Below are 6,283 nucleotides of genomic sequence, written 5' to 3' on the forward strand. Positions count from 1 at the left end.
AAACGGGTGTACTGTGTGTGTTTGGAGTTTAAAATCCAATCTTTGTCACCAGAGGGCTCTGAGGTGCTGTGTATATACCGATGATGTATATAAACCCTGGATTGCTGATACAACATTTGCGTAACAAGTCACATAATGAGGTGCATAGACTCATTCTGTGTGCAAGAATAGTGTTTAACATTATTTTTGAATGACTACATCATCTCTGTGCCTCACACATACAAATATCTGTACGGTCCCTCAGTCAAGGAGTGAATTTCACACAGTTTCAACCACAAAGACCAGGGAGATTTTCCAATGCCTCTCAAAGAAGGGCACATATTGGTAAAAAAAAAAGCAGACATTGAATCTACCTTTGAGCATGGTGAAGTTATTAATTACACTTTGGATGATGTATCAATACACCTAGTCACCACAAATATACAGGCGTTCCTTCCTAACTCAGTTACTGGAGAGGAAGGAAACCGCTCAGGGATTTCACCATGAGGCCAATGGTGACTTTAAAACCGTTAGAGTTGAATAGCTGTGATAGGAGAAAACTGAGGATGGATCAACAACATTGTAGTTACTCCACAATATCAACCTAAATGACAGAGTGAAAAGAAGGAAGCTTGTACAGAATAAATATATTCCAAAACATGCTTCCTATTTGCAATAAGGCAGTAAAGTAAAAATGTTGCATGGAAATGAACTTTGTCCTGAATTAAAAGCATTATGTTCGGGGCAAATCCAACACAACACTGAGTACCATTATTCATATATTCAAGCATGGTGGTGGCTGCATCATGTTATGGGTATGATTGTCATTGGCAAGGATGAAAATAAATGGGATAGAGCTAAGCACATGCAAAATCCGAGAGGAAAACCTGTTTCAGTTTGCTCTCCAACAGACATTCACCTTTTAGCATGACAATAACCGAAAACAAGGCAAAATACACAGGAGTTTCTTACCAAGACGACATTGAATGTTCTTGTGTGGCCTAGTTACAGTTTTGACTTAAAATCTATGGCAAGACTTGAAAATGGCTCTCTAGCAATGAACAACCAACTTGAGAGTTTATTGTGTAACTGGGAGTCTCGTGAGTGCAAACATCCGAAGATCAAAGGTAAGCGATTCATTTATTGCTTTTCTGACCAATCTACTTGGCTGCTAGCTGTTTGTAATGTTTTGTCTACTGAGAGAGATGTCCTTACATAAACACTTGATATGCTTTCGCCGGAAAGCTTTTTTGAAATCTTACACGCCAGGTGGATTCACAACACGCTAAGCTGTGTTTTGCTATATTGCACTTGTGATTATGAAAATTTAATATTTTTAGTAATTTAATTTGGCGCTCTGCAATTCAGCGGATGTTGACGAAAATTATCCCGGTAACGGGATGGGTGCATCAAGAAGTTAACACAGTGCCCCTATTAGTCATCTAGTATGTATATATATATATATATAAATCATTGGTCTATACCGGTCTCCACTCTCCTGTCAGAAGATGTTACTGCCTCTGCCCCCTATTCACAGTCGGTGTTCCAATTCATCCCAAAGGTGTTCAATAGGGTTGTCAAGACTCTGTGCAGGCCAATCAAGTTCTTCTACACCGATCTCGACAAGCCATTTCTGTAAGGACCTTGTCATGCTGAAAAAGGAAAGGGCCTTCCCCAAACAAAGTTGGGAGCAAAGAATCGTCTAGAATGTCATTGTATGATGTAGCCTTAATATTTCCCTTCACTGAAACTAAGGGGCCTTGTCCGAACCATGAAAAACAGCCCCGGGCCGTTATTCCTCCTCCACCAAACTTTACAGTTGGCAGTATGCATTGGGGTAGGTAGCGTTCTCCTGGCATCCGCCAAACCCAGATTCGTCCTTCGGACTGCCAGAAGCTTGAATCATCACTCCAGAGAACATTTCCACTGCTCATGGTGGGCTTAGGCTTGTGTGTGGCTGCTCAGCCATGGTATCCCATTTCAAGAAGCTCCCGGCGAACAATTCTTGTGCTGACGTTAATTCCAGAGGCAGTTTGGAACTCGGTAGTGAGTGTTACAACTGAGGACAGATCCATTTTTACTCACTTCAGCACTCCGCAGTCCCGTTCTGTGAGCTTGTGGCCTACTACTTAGCGGCTGAGCCGCTGTTGCTCCTAGACATTTCCACTTCACAATAACAGCACTTACAGTTGACCGGGGCAGCTCTAGCAGGTCAGACATTTGACAAACTGACTTGTTGGAAAGATGGCACCCTATGACGATGCCACATTTAAAGTCACTGAGCTCTTCAGTAAGGCCATTCTACTGCCATTGTTTGTCTATGGAGATTGTGTGGCTGTGTGCTCGATGTTATACACCTGTCAGCAATGTGTGGCTGAAATAGCAAAATCCACTCATTTGAAGGCGTGTCCACAAACATTTGTATATATACTGTAACTTGAAATATGACCCTCTGGAGTGGTGTACTATAGTCAACTTGCCAGAGGTCATTGGAACTCTGGGGAACAGTCTTGAGGGGGTCAAAGGTCACGTCCCCCTAGAGTGTGACATTGGAGAAGTTCAAGTCGCGAGAAAGTTAGACTTAGAATAACACAGAACTTGTTGTGGATTTGTTTGCAATTTGATCCCCTTTCCCCTAATAATACTATCTTGCCACAAGGCTAATCTGAAAACACTCCCTAAATTTTATCAGCATATCAAATGCACTACCCGGGCGGAAAAAATCCTGGACCATTGTTACTCTAACTTCCTCGACGCATACAAAGCCCTGCCCCGCCCTCCTTTCGAAAAATCTGACTGACTCCATTTTGTTGCTCCCAGCCTATAGACAGAAACTAAAACAGGAAACGCCCGTGCTCAGGTCTGTTCAACGCTGGTCCGACCAATCTGATTCCAAGCTTCAGGATTGCTTCGATCAGCATTGGACAATAATATTGATGAATATGCTGATTCGGTGAGCGAGTTTACTAGCAAGTGCATCGGTGATGTTGTACCCACAGCAACTATTAACCTTCCCCAACCAGAAACCGTGGATTGATGGCAGCATTTGTGCAAAACTGAAAGTGCGAACCACTGCTTTTAATCAGGGCAAGGCAACCGTAAACATGACCAAATACAAACAGTGTAGCTATTCCCTCCCAGGGAATCAACAAGCTAAGAGTCAGTATAGAGACAAAGTAGAGTCGCAATTCAACAGCTCAGACATGAGAGGTATGTGGCAGGGTCCACAGTCAATCACGGACTACAAAAAGAAAACCAGCCCCGTCTCAGACCAGGATGTCCTGCTCCCAGACAAACTCAACTTCTTTGCTCGCTTTGAGGACAATACAGTGCCAACGACACGGCCCGCTACCAAAACCTACGGACTCTCCTTCACTGCAGCCAACGTGAGTAAAGCATTTAAACGTGTTAACCCTCGCAAGGCTGCCGGCCCAGACGGCATCCCTAGCCGCGTCCTCCGAGCATGCACAGACCAGCTGGCTGGTGTGTTTACGAACATATTCAATCATTCCTTATACCAGTCTGCTGTTCCCATATGCCTTAAGAGGGCCACCATTGTTCATGTTCCCAAGAAAGCTAAGGTAACTGACTATCGCCCCGTAGCACTCACCTCCGTCATCATGAAGTGCTTTGAGAGACTAGTCAAGGATCATACCTCCACCCTACACCCACTCTAATTTGCTTACCGCCTCAATAGGTCCACAGACGACGCAATCGCAATCACACTGCCCTAACCCATCTGGACAAGAGGAATACCTATGTAAGAACCCTCCAAACTCGTCATTAAGCTCGAGACCCTGCGTCTCGACCCCGCCCCAGGCAACTGGGTCCTGGACTTCCTGACAGGCCGCCCCCAGGTGGTGAGGGTAGGAAACAACATCTTCACCTCACTGATCCTCAACAAGGGTGCGTTCTCAGCCCTCTCCTGCGCTCCCTGTTCACCCATGACTGCGTGGCCATGCACGCCTCCAACTCAATCAAGTTTGCAGACAACACTACAGTGGTAGGCTTGATTACCAACAACGACGAGACTGCCTACAGGGAGGAGGTGAGGGCCCTTTGAGTGTGGTGTCAGGAAAATAACCTCACACTCAACGTCAGCAAAACAAAGGAGATGATCGTGGACTTCAGGAAACAGCGGAGGGAGCACCCCCCTATCCACATCGACTGGACAGTAGTGGATGTTACGCATGCCTCTGCAAAGAGGGAACGCAACACCCTGCTACAATTCAACTCCTCGTGAAGTGAAAGAGGTATGGGACTGTAGGTGTGAGTAAGGAAGGCAGAGAGAGTGGAACCGTTTACAAGGAATTTATTCCGTCACACGGTAATATGGGGGAAAGGAACCAAAGCAAAGAAAGTAAATGTCAAAGCCCCCCTCTCCTATCTAACCTGCCTACCCACTACTTACCTAACTTAGCACCACCTGGTGCGCTAACCAAAATACCTAGTGTGCCTAGACAGTGAATATACTACGGGTATATGTATGCCCACGGTCCTCTTGCCTAAGCACTCTCTAGGTGCCTTCCCCTTCCCCCCTGGGAACGAAGGAATCAGAAAATTAAACAATTTCACTAACAAACACAGGACATCAAATAAGCTCTCTGACTGAGCAACAAACTAACACAGAACATCCAAAGCTGCTCCCAGCAACAACACAGTACATACCAAATCTCTTAGCAACAACCAACATGATATAACTCTCAGCCATCAACCTCCTCTCTCAGCAATGAGCTCTCAGCAATGATCTTTTTTTTTCTGAACAACAGAACACTGGCTTTTATAGCTGGAGAAGGAGTCTAATGGGATACAGCTGTATCCTGACGAGGGGGCGGGGTCAGCTACAATTAGCCATGGAGTCGACCAATCAGCTGCTTTGGGGATTTCAGGAAGCCATTACCTGAAACACACACTCAAATACACAAACTACAACACAGAAACTGGGGAATGTAACAGTGGAGAAGGTGGAAAGTTTTAAGTTCCTCGGCATACACATCACGGACAAACTGAAATGGTCCACCCACACAGACAGCTTGGTGAAGAAGGTGCAACAGCGCCTCAGCGCCTCTTCAACCTCAGGAGGCTGAAGAAATTTGGCTTGTCACCAAAAACACAAACTTTTACAGATGCACAATCGAGAGCATCCTGTCCTGCTGTATCACCGCCTGGTACGGCAACTGCTTCGCCCACAACTGTAAGGCTGTCCAGAGGGTAGTGAGGTCTGCACAACGCATCACCGGGGGCAAACTACCTGCTCTCCAGGACACCTACACCACCCGATGTCACAGGAAGGCCAAAAAGATCAAGGACAACAACCACCCGAGCCACTGCCTGTTCACCCCGCTATCATCCAGAAGGCGAGGTCAGTACAGGTGCATCAAAGCTGGGACCGAGAGACTGAAAAACAGCTTCTATCTCGAGGCCATCACTAACATTGAGTGGCTGTTGCCAACATACTGACTCATCTCTAGCCACTTTAATAATTAAAAATTGGATGTAATAAATGTATCACTAGTCACTTTAAACTATGCCACTTTATATAATGGTTTACATACCCTACACTACTCACCTCATATGTTCTTACCGTACTCTATACCATCTACTGCATCTTGCCATCTTTATGTAATACATGTATCACTAGTCACTTTAAACTATGCCATTTTATATAATGGTTTACATACCCTACACTACTCATCTCATATGTTCTTACCGTACTCTATACCATCTACTGCATCTTGCCATCTTTATGTAATACATGTATCACTAGTCACTTTAAACTATGCCACTTTATATAATGGTTTACATACCCTACACTACTCATCTCATATGTATATACTGTACTCTATACCATCTACTGCATCTTGCCGTTCGGCCATCGCTCATCCTTATGTATTTTTATGTATGTATTGTTATTCATTCCTTTACACTTGTGTGTATAAGGTAGTTGTTGTGAAATTGTTAGATTACTTGTTAGATATTACTGCATGGTCGGAACTAGAAGCACAAGCATTTCGCTACACTCTCATTAACATTAGCTAACCATGTGTATGTGACAAATAAAATTTGAGTATATTATTAATTGTTCTGAGTGAGAAAGTCCTGTTGGACTGTTATTTGTTGTACAGATGCATGAGAGGTTTAGATATGTAACTAGTACAGTATGCCCACTGATAGCTGATAGCCTGTACATTATTCCCGCTGATAGCCTGTACATTATTCCCACTGATAGCCGATAGCCTGTACATTATTCCCACTGATAGCCTGTACATTATGCCTACTGATAGCCTGTACATTATGCCCACTG

Source organism: Oncorhynchus nerka, linkage group LG9b (assembly GCF_034236695.1).
Source record: "Oncorhynchus nerka isolate Pitt River linkage group LG9b, Oner_Uvic_2.0, whole genome shotgun sequence".
Classification (NCBI taxonomy): Eukaryota; Metazoa; Chordata; class Actinopteri; order Salmoniformes; family Salmonidae; genus Oncorhynchus; species Oncorhynchus nerka.